At 46.5% G+C, this 284-nt stretch overlaps 1 non-coding gene across 1 annotated transcript; it reads right to left on the bottom strand.

The window, feature by feature from the left end:
• trnat-cgu (transfer RNA threonine (anticodon CGU)) lies at positions 1-72 on the bottom strand. The gene has a single exon. It is a non-coding gene; the product is annotated as a tRNA-Thr (tRNA).
• Between the last annotated feature and the right edge of the window lie 212 nt (positions 73-284).

Genomic DNA, 284 nt, shown 5'->3' with positions numbered 1-284 from the left:
AGACACGGGTGGGGCTTGAACCCACGCTCTTTGGTTTACGAGACCGACGCCTTACCACTTGACCACCGCGCCTTCGAGTAAGCATGGGAATAAGGTTGTTCAAATTATTTTTTTCTGAATCTGGTTTACATCGCCAAATGTAAACCGGAGGCAGCAACAACAATAAAAGGGATACTTGTCCTTAAACTCGGACGTGATGTTCTGCAGACATGTGCACAATGTCCTGTTTTCTTGCAGTGTAGACATTTTGCTGTTCACGCTCCGCATTCATCTGCTTTGTGCGT

Source organism: Lepisosteus platostomus, chromosome 5, assembly GCF_059453375.1.
Source record: "Lepisosteus platostomus isolate fLepPlt1 chromosome 5, fLepPlt1.hap1, whole genome shotgun sequence".
Classification (NCBI taxonomy): domain Eukaryota; kingdom Metazoa; phylum Chordata; class Actinopteri; order Semionotiformes; family Lepisosteidae; genus Lepisosteus; species Lepisosteus platostomus.
Note: the sequence above shows the minus strand (reverse complement) of the source record. Positions and strands in the feature narration are given on the sequence as shown.